Source organism: Rhinatrema bivittatum, chromosome 2, assembly GCF_901001135.1.
Source record: "Rhinatrema bivittatum chromosome 2, aRhiBiv1.1, whole genome shotgun sequence".
In the NCBI taxonomy this organism is placed as follows: domain Eukaryota; kingdom Metazoa; phylum Chordata; class Amphibia; order Gymnophiona; family Rhinatrematidae; genus Rhinatrema; species Rhinatrema bivittatum.
In genome coordinates this window covers 708,020,939-708,030,804 of record NC_042616.1, presented here as the reverse complement: position 1 = coordinate 708,030,804, position 9,866 = coordinate 708,020,939, and the positions used below count along the sequence as shown (strand labels likewise).

The following is a 9,866-nucleotide window of genomic DNA, read 5'->3' as shown; positions in this document are numbered from 1 at the left end:
CTCTCCCCTTCCCTCACTCAGTCCCACCCTCTCTCAATCCCATCCCCTCTCCCTCAGCCCTCCTCCACTCCCTTTTTCTCTGCTCCACAACTTCTTACCCTTCCACTTACTCACATCCCTGTCTCTCACCTCTCACCTCTCCCTCATTCTCCCTCTCCCCTCACTCTTCCCCACCCCCTACCTCCCTCCCTCTCAGTCCCTCCCCCTCCCTCACTCTCACTCAGTCCCTCCCTCCCCCTCCCTCAGTACCCTCCCCCTCCCTCCCTCTCACTCAGTCCCTCCCTCCCCCTCCCTGAGTCCCTCCCTCCCACTCAATCCCTCCCTCCCTCTCAGTCCCTCCCTCCCTCACTCCCACTCAGTCCCTCCCTCTCACTCCCTCCCTCCCTCTCACTCCCTCCCTCCCTCTCACTCAGTCCGTCCCTCCCTCTCACTCAGTCCCTCCCTCCCTCTCTACTGGCCGCCGCTGCCGCCGCTCCTCGTCGTCGTCGTTCGCCGCCACCCACTGCCGCCGCGGGCGCCGCCCGCTGCCGCCCGCCGCCGCTGCCTTTGCCACCCGACGCCGCCATGTTTTTTTTTTTCTGACGCTGGCTGAGACCGACATCCTTGCCCGCACATGCGCAGTAGAGCGCAGCTCTACTGCGCATTTGTGGGCCGTCGGTCATGGCCCATTTATAAGGTAGATAGTTTTTATGTCAAAGTTCTTACCTTGCTTAGCCAGTTCCCTGAGTATTTGGTTGTTTTAGGAGGGGATTTCAATTTTCCAGCAGACCCTATGGTTGATGCTAGGCCACCACAACGGTCTGAGACTCGTAAACATATTACTGGTGTTCCATTCCTTCTGAAAGAACTGCAGCTTTTGGATATTTGGAGGGAATTACATCCCAGGGAATTGGATTTTTCATTTATTCTGACTCTCAGCAGTACTACTACCATATTGACTATTTTTTTTATATCTTCCACTGTCTTTCCAATGAGTTATGATAGAGGTCTAGAAAATCATGAAAGGACTTAAACAAGTTAATATAAATTGGTTATTTACTCGCTCAGATATAATAGAAGAACTAGGGGCCACTCCATGAAGTTAGCAAATAGCTTATTTAAAACAAATTGAAGAAAATTCTTTTTTACTCACTGCCCGGTTTTAAATGGCCGGCGTGCAAAAAAATGGGGGTTTCGTGCGCGGCTGGGACCCTTTTAAAATGCGCGTGCGCTGGGCCCAGCCGCATGCGTAACCCTCGATACCTATTCTTTTATTTGTTACTATAATATGATATTGAGTTCAAAAGTTTTTCTTGTAACTATTCTATGCCATGTTCAATTTGTACTTTGTTCTATAGTTATATGTAAAGCCCCTCCCTTTTGGGCATCTCACTGTTTTATGTAAACCGGAGTGATTTGTATCTGATACAAGAACCTCGGTATATAAAAATTAAAAATAAATAAATAAATTATAAGGTGAGAGTAAAGTCTTGGTGCAGGATACCAAATCCTTCTCAGGCACAGAACGTCCTCCGGTGGGGAAAGGCAAAACATCTGGAGTAGAATGCACCCCCTGGTTAGATCCTAAGCAGGAGAGGGTGCAGGCTGCAGACTGTGGAGCTAGAACACAGATCAGCTGCAGATTAGGCACAGGTGGATATCCAGGCTTCAAAGCAGTGCTTTGATCATTTAACCACAGATTAGGCTCGTCAGAGGCTGCAGAAGGGAATTTTACCACCGAGAAGTCAGCCAGTGCTGGGGAGACAATTCAGGCAGGTGGGTTCATCAGCCTGGGGGAATCGAAGGTTAGCCTGGTGGAAGAAGGAGCTGAAACACAAGGAGTAGTTAATAAAGCAGGTACTTTTGAAACTGATTGTTTTCCTGTACGATGCTTCTTTCCCTCCACTTTCAGTACAGGGTTTTTCTCAGGGGTAGTCAGAGCAGGACTTATGGGAGCAGAATGAAACTGTGTTCCCCTTTCCAGCGCTGGACACTGAGAACCACTTCTTGTGCTAGGCTGAAGGTTCTGTAATTGAGTTTTTAATTAAAGCCAGTATGGAATCAAGCTCCAGCGAAACATCGAGGTCCTCTTTTAAAAAAAAAAAAGCAATTACCCTTTCAATTTGCCTGTAGTTTCCTTGTGTTTGTGGATGCTTCTGAAGCATATCTCCTACAGAAGTGTTTAAGACTGCTGTTTTGCCAATAAGTTTTTTTAACACCTTGCACAAAATGCGTTCCCGTAGGGAAGTGGGATTCCGCCATTTACATTCTTTACGTTCCCAGTAATCAGGGGTAGAAGGTAGTGCTCTGGGAACTGAACTTTCTTGTGAGGGTTTCCCCCTGCTTTTAAATGCAGAATGCAAACAATGTTTCTCTGCCACAACAGATACCTTTACTCCTGGGTTACTACGTTCCTCTTTTGCTGCATTTCTGCTAGGAACATTACGTGGTTGTAAATCAGAATTAACTGAAGTCTGTCTATGCACAGGTTTTACTGATTTTGGTTTTTGTCCCTTATTGCAGGGGAAAAGTCCTCAGGATATTTTAACACAGAAGGTTGTTTTTTTTTTTTTTTATCAAAGGTCAATTTATGTAGTCCACAGTCCATACAAGTCTGACGAAAGGTGGGATTTACACAAGTGCACTGTTCACACTCCCACATGGCAAGATTGGGAGACCCACATTCCCAACACCTGAAAAAACCTGGTGGGGTATGTCCTTGGCAGTACATGCAAACCCAGGGAATAACATTTTTACTGAGCTTACCAGACAGATGGCGAGTCCTGGAATTGCTGCTGCAGGGATAGTATGGCCTTGTCATTCTGTTGGGGTTGAGGAACCAGCTCAGCTGGGGAACCCCCACGGGAACAGTCCAGGACTCCAGGGGCAGACTAGACTAGGAGATCTTTGGCCTATACCAGCCTCCTTCCCCACAGGTTGAGCCCTTGGGTTCTGGTGGCCGGCAGGACTTGAACAAGGCTAAAGCTGGACTGGAATCCAGAGGGGAGAGGAACAAACTCAGGTGAAGCTGAACAGGCCTGGGGATGCAGGCTGCAGGGCTGGAGGCGGATGTCTGGTGGGTCTGGAGCTTAGGCAGGAACCCAGTTCAGGGGTGGAACACTGAAACAGTCAAACAAGACAGAGGTTATTAATAATATTGGCAAGCTTGAGCCAGAGGGCAAGCTTTAGATAAAGGTTTAGGGAAGCTGTAGGGCCAGCTTGAGACAGAGGCTTAGAAGCCAGAGAGCAAGCTTGAGGCAGGAGGCTTGGGAGCCAGGGAGCAAGCTCGAGACAGGAAGGGATAGGGAAGCCACAATGCAAGCTTGGAAACAGGAAGGCTGAGGGAAGCCACAAGGCAAGCTTGGAAACAGGAAGGCTGAGGGAAGCCACAAGGCAAGCTTGGAAACAGGAAGGCTGAGGGAAGCCACAAGGCAAGCTTGGAAACAGGAAGGCTGAGGGAAGCCACAAGGCAAGCTTGGAAACAGGAAGGCTTAGGGAAGCCACAAGGCAAGCTTGGAAACAGGAAGGCTGAGGGAAGCCACAAGGCAAGCTTGGAAACAGGAAGGCTGAGGGAAGCCACAAGGCAAGCTTGGCAATAGGAAGGCTTAGGAAAGGCAGAAGGCTACGGAGAGCCACAAGAATACAGCAATGGGGGGGACAAGCAGACTCAATGAAAAGACGCTGAGTATAGACAGAGGCAGGGATAGATACGCAGCGATTTGGTGAGTCATGAGCTCACTGAGACTAAAGCTGAAATTAGGGTAGGCGCTAGAGATGTGAATCGTGTCCTCGATCGTCTTAATGATCGATTTCGGCTGGGAGGGGGAGGGAATCGTATCGTCGCCGTTTGGGTGTTTAGATTATCGTGAAAAATCGTTAAAATCGTGAACACACACTAAAACCCCCTAAAACCTACCCCCGACCCTTTAAATTAAATCCCCCACCCTCCCGAACCCCCCCCCCAAATGCCTTAAATTACCTGGGGGTCCAGCGGCACACTAAAACCCCCTAAAACCCACCCCGACCCTTTAAATTAAATCCCCCACCCCAAATGCCTTAAATTACCTGGGGGTCCGTAGCGGCGGTCCGTAGCTTAAATTACCCCCGGATCCGTAGCTAAATCGGGGAAAGGATGAGAGCAGGAAATCCGGCACAGTAAATCGTGGTGTCTTCAGCCGGCGCCATTTTGCAAAATGGCCGCCGCAAAATGGCGGCGGCCATAGACCAATACAATTCGACGCAGGAGGTCGTTCCGGACCCCCGCTGGAGTTTTGGCAAGTCTTGTGGGGGTCAGGAGGCCCCCCCAAGCTGGCCAAAAGTTCCTGGGGGTCCAGCGGGGGCCCCTGGAGCGATCTCCTGCCGCGAATCGTTTCCGTACGGAAAATGGCGCCGGCAGGAGATCGACTGCAGGAGGTCGTTCAGCGAGGGTTCCAGACCGCCGCTGAACGACCTCCTGCAGTCGATCTCCTGCCGGCGCCATTTTCCGTACGGAAACGATTCGCGGCAGGAGATCGCTCCAGGGGCCCCCGCTGGACCCCCAGGAACTTTTGGCCAGCTTGGGGGGGGGCCTCCTGACCCCCACAAGACTTGCCAAAAGTCCAGCGGGGGTCCGGAACGACCTCCTGCGTCGAATCGTATTGGTCTATGGCCGCCGCCATTTTGCGGCGGCCATTTTGCAAAATGGCGCCGGCTGAAGACACCACGATTTACTGTGCCGGATTTCCTGCTCTCATCCTTTCCCCGATTTAGCTACGGACCCGGGGGTAATTTAAGCTACGGACCGCCGCTACAGACCCCCAGGTAATTTAAGGCATTTGGGGTGGGGGATTTAATTTAAAGGGTCGGGGTGGGTTTTAGTGTGCCGGGGGTGGGTTTTAGGGGGTTTTAGTGTGCCGCTGGACCCCCAGGTAATTTAAGGCATTTGGGGGGGGGTTCGGGAGGGTGGGGGATTTAATTTAAAGGGTCGGGGGTGGGTTTTAGGGGGTTTTAGTGTGCCGGTTTTCCTGCCCTCCCCCTTCCCCCGATTTACGATTTTTTGACGATAAATCGGGGGAATTGGTATTGTATCGTGGCCCTAACGATTTTTGACGATTTAAAATATATCGGACGATATTTTAAATCGTCAAAAAACGATTCACATCCCTAGTAGGCGCAGCTCTCGGAGGACCTCTGGTGGTTGGGAGGCTGCATGACAAGCAGAATCACAACTCAGGGTAAAGTGTGTCTGGAGCTAAAAAAGCAATCTGTGTCTCTGGGTTGACATTGGGCACAGTATGAGGTACCTCCATTGTCTCATGAGATACTCCAAATTTTGAGAATGAATGGCCTCTCAGTTAATCAATGTAGCAATGCCAGTGGTCTGAACCTAGTAGAACTGAGGTCCAATAGTTTTGATGATGGTAACAGGGACCCACTTTGTTCCAGTCACATAATATCTAGCAAACACAGGGTCTTGTAGTGTAAATGAATGCAAGGTAGATGAGCCCAGGGAAGAGCCTAGCTCCTGTTTCTGCTTATGTTGTAATTCTGCAGTGGGATCAAGATTGGTGGTCTTCTTCCACCGCTATTCTGGCTCAAGGCTCTGTCCTGGGCCATCTTCTCTTTTCTTTCTACACTTCTTTCTTCGATCCTCTGATCTCCTCCCATGGCTTTCAATACCACCTTTATGCTGATAAATCCAAGATTTACCTCTCCATACCAGAAATATCACTGAGAATTCAGTCCCAAATCTCAATCTGCTTGTCTGACATCACAGCTTAGATGTCCTGCAGCCACTTTAAACTTACCAAAACAAAAGAACCCAGAATCAAATATAATATACCAATGTTCAAAGAGAGAAATTCACTCTAAATTCTGCAAAAACAATTGATTACTATTAAATAGTAGAGATGTGAATCGTGTCCTCGATCGTCTTAACGATCGATTTCGGCTGGGAGGGGGAGGGAATCGTATTGTTGCCGTTTGGGTGTGTAAACTATCGTGAAAAATCGTTAAAATCGTGAGCCGGCACACTTAAACCCCCCTAAAACCCACCCCGACCCTTTAAATTAAATCCCCCACCCTCCCGAACCCCCCCCAATGCTTTAAATTACCTGGGGATCCGGCGGTGGTCCAGAACGGCGGCGGTCCGGAACAGCCCCCTCAATAGAATCGTGTTGTCTTCAGCCGGCGCCATTTTTCAAAATGGCAGCCGCAAAATGGCGGCGGCCATAGACAAAAACGATTCGACGCAGGAGGTCGTTCCGGACCCCCGCTGGACTTTTGGCAAGTCTTGTGGGGGGTCAGGAGGCCCCCCCAAGCTGGCCAAAATTTTCCTGGGAGTCCAGCGGGGTTCCGGGAGCGATTTCTTGCCGCGAATCGTTTTCGTACGGAAAATGGCGCCGGCAGGAGATCGACTGCAGGAGGTCGTTCAGCGGGGGTTCCGGACCGCCGCTGAACGACCTCCTGCAGTCGATCTCCTGCCGGCGCCATTTTCCGTACGAAAACGATTCGCGGCAAGAAATCGCTCCCGGAACCCCGCTGGACTCCCAGGAAAATTTTGGCCAGCTTGGGGGGGCCTCCTGACCCCCACAAGACTTGCCAAAAGTCCAGCGGGGGTCCGGAACGACCTTCTGCGTCGAATCGTTTTTGTCTATGGCCGCCGCCATTTTGCGGCGGCCATTTTGAAAAATGGCGCCGGCTGAAGACAACACGATTCTATTGAGGGGGCCGTTCCGGACCGCCGCCGTTCTGGACCACCGTCGGATCCCCAGGTAATTTAAAGCATGGGGGGGGGTTCGGGAGGGTGGGGGATTTAATTTAAAGGGTCGGGGGTGGGTTTTAGGGGGTTTTAGAGTGCCGGTTTTCCTGCCCTCCCCCTTCCCCCGATTTATGATTTTTTAATGATAAATTGGGGGAATTGGTATTGTATCGTGGCCCTAACGATTTTTTGACAATTTAAAATATATCGGACGATATTTTAAATCGTCAAAAAACGATTCACATCCCTATTAAATAGCTTTAATCTAGTCTTGAATGATCATCATAGAAACGTTAAAGGAATGCATCAATTTTTTGAATGACTAACATCCAAAGTGACATGGACAAATGTAAATATCAGTCATTCAACTAGACAAGAGGTTCATGTGACCAAATCTCATCCCTATTTTATGTTTTTATAAATATGCAAATAAAACAATGCTTCAAGTGGTTATTTGTATCATAGTCACTTGTCTGAAAAGGCGCAAGAGTCCTCTAATAGTTGTTATTACTGAAAAGTATTTTAATCTTCTGAAAGAAGGTTATTAAATTTAAATGCATGGCTAAAAATGAGACACACTCCGATGCTGCAGCATCGCACCACTGAACATACCCGGCTATCTTAGAGTCTAACTGGCTAACTTTAGGCCAGCCCTATAGGTAGACCAGAGTTAGCCTCATAGGCTAAGTAAATAACCCCAAATATTGGAGTCTGCTCCACCCATATATGCATCCTGCCCATCTAAATGGCTTTTGAATATCAACTTCAAAATGCACAAGATGGGACTTCTTTTTTTTCCCCTCCCAAACCTGAAACATATATATATATAGAAACATAGAAATGACGGCAGAAGAAGACCAAACGGCCCATCCAGTCTGCCCAGCAAGCTTCACACATTTTTTCTCATACTTATCTTTTTCTCTTAGCTCTTTGGTTCTATTTTCCCTTCCACCCCCACCATTAATGTAGAGAGCAGTGATGGAGCTGCAACCAAGTGAAATATCAAGCTTGATTAGTTACGGGTAGTAGGGGAAGTAACCGCCGCAATAAGCAAGCTACACCCATGCTTATTTGTTTTACCCAGACTGTGTTATTCAGCCCTTATTGGTTGTTTTTCTTCTCCCCTGCTGTTGAAGCAGGGAGCTATGCTGGATATGCGTGTAGTATCAGTTTTTCTTCTCCCCTGCCGTTGAAGCAGAGAGCTATGCTGGATATGTGAGAAGTATCAGTTTTTCTTCTCCCCTGCCGTTGAAGCAGGATATGCATTGAAAGTGAAGTATCAGGCTTATTTGGTTTGGGGTAGTAACCGCCGTAACAAGCCAACTATTCCCGCTTTGTGAGTGCGAATCCTTTTATATATATATATATATATATATATATATATATATATATATGGTATATATATGGTTTGCTGGTTTACCACTTGACCATACCCTCCTCGCCCAGTTCAAGACATTGGCCAAGAGAAGGTCCTTTGCAATCAACCTAGTTATCTGAGTAGCCTGGAGGAGAACATCAGCAAGAGATAGAGGCATAAAAAAATGACCCCAAGGTTACAGAACTGATGAAACCAGGAGAATGAGAGTGCCATCCTCAGAGACAGAAAAAGAGGGAAGAGAGCAAACCCGTTCAAGGTGGCCCTTCATTTGCAAAAATGACACTACCATTGTGTCTTCCATGTTATCATGATGAGATGGTAGTCAAAGAATGGATGAGTGCCTGGCAGCTAAGTACAAATGCAAATAAGTGCAGGGTTATGTATTTGGGATACAGAAATCAAAGGAAGTTATACAAAATGGAGTAGGGAATGGGAGGTGATGGTGAGATACTGTTTTTCAATAAGTAAGATTGAGACCTTGGAGTGAGCATATCTGATAAACTCAATGTATCAAATCAATGTGATGAGGTGCAAATATAAAATTAGTTAAAAGGAAACCAACAAAGTAGTTGGGTAGAAATGATACCTTTATAAGGCTCCATATTAGGAGTTACCACCCAGGAAAGAGATTTAGGTGTCATAGTGAAATTGTCAGCTCAGTGTGCTGTGACAGTCAAAAAAGCAAACAGAATGTTAGGAATTATTGAATGGCAAATAAAACGGTGGGTATCATAATGCCTCTGTATCGCTCCATGGTGAGACCGCACCTGGAATACTGTGTGCAATTCTGGTCGCTGCATCTCAAAAAGGATATAGCTGCACTGAAGAAAGTGCAGAGAAGGGCAACCAAAATGATTAAGGGGATGGAACGGCTCCCCTATGAGGAAAGACTAAAGAGGTTAGGGCTGTTCAGCTTGGAGAAGAGACAGCTGAAGGGAGATATGATAGAGGTCGACAAAATCATGAAATTACTTGAACAGATAAATGTAAATTGGTTATTTACTCTCTCAGACAATAAAAGGACTAGGGAACATTCCATGAAGTTAGCAAGTAGCTCATTTAAAACAAATTGGGAGAAAATTATTTTTCACTCACTGCATAATTAAGCTCTGGAATTCATTGCCAGTGGATCTGGATAGGGCATTTAGAGTAACTGGGTTTAAAAAAGATTTGGATAAGTTCCTAGATGAGAAGTCCATAAACTGCTATTAATCAATAAGGAATAGTTGCTTGGGATCTATTTAATGTTTGGGAACTTGCCAGGTACTTGTGACTTGGATTGGCCACTTTTGGAAACAGGATGCTGGGCTTGATGGACCCTTGGTCTGACCCAGTATGGCATGCCTTATGTTCATATGAATGTTTAAAGGTGCAAACTTTTGGGATTTCTTATTAAGGAAGAAACCTTAGTAGTCTTGATTTTTAAGATGGAATGTACTGACTTGTACCTTTGCTGGATTTGCATGCAGTGGATTATAGTTGGGCAAACTGAAGCAAAAAAACATAAAGAGACTTGCCAGGGAAACTTCAGACTATCTATTTCAGAGGAAAGATTCAAAATTCACATCTCAGGTTTCTAAGATTTGTATCACTAACAGTCAAGTACACCACAGCTTCCAAACTGAAGATAGATAAGTATTTCTTCTTTAGAAGTGATGATACTTAGGAATAGTGATTGAGCATTGCAGTCTACAAATAGTTAACAGTGTTTCCCCACCCTCTCCTGGAGGCACATCTAGGCACTTAGGTCCTCAGGATTGCCACAATGAA

General features: G+C 47.1%; 1 protein-coding gene across 1 annotated transcript in view; it reads left to right on the top strand.

Moving 5' to 3' along the window:
* The first annotated feature begins 1,820 nt into the window (after positions 1-1,820).
* Positions 1,821-9,866, top strand: part of GEM (GTP binding protein overexpressed in skeletal muscle) — an 85,662-nt gene continuing 77,616 nt past the window's right edge. The window contains exon 1 of the mRNA XM_029591694.1: positions 1,821-1,836. The gene's annotated coding sequence lies outside the window, so the exon portion shown is untranslated. The remainder of the gene's footprint in view (positions 1,837-9,866) is intronic.